The sequence below is a fragment of the Galeopterus variegatus genome, unplaced genomic scaffold (genome assembly GCF_000696425.1).
Source record: "Galeopterus variegatus unplaced genomic scaffold, G_variegatus-3.0.2 Scaffold2552, whole genome shotgun sequence".
NCBI lineage: Eukaryota > Metazoa > Chordata > Mammalia > Dermoptera > Cynocephalidae > Galeopterus > Galeopterus variegatus.
The window spans coordinates 226,273-226,481 of NW_007728663.1; positions in this window are offsets into that span (position 1 = coordinate 226,273).

The following is a 209-nucleotide window of genomic DNA, read 5'->3' on the forward strand; positions in this document are numbered from 1 at the left end:
TCAAAGACATGCCAACAATGCTTTCAAAATATTTTGGTCACTGTGGTAAGTTACTATCAATGGCATACCCATTGGTCATTCTCCTTTCTTTTTTGCTAACAGAACCCCGATTTTATCCAGGTATCTGGTGGCCATGAGTATAAAGGGAGGTTGGACCCCCCCCCCCCACCCCCGGGGGGCCGGCTTGCCGGGGATAAGCCCCGCGGGGG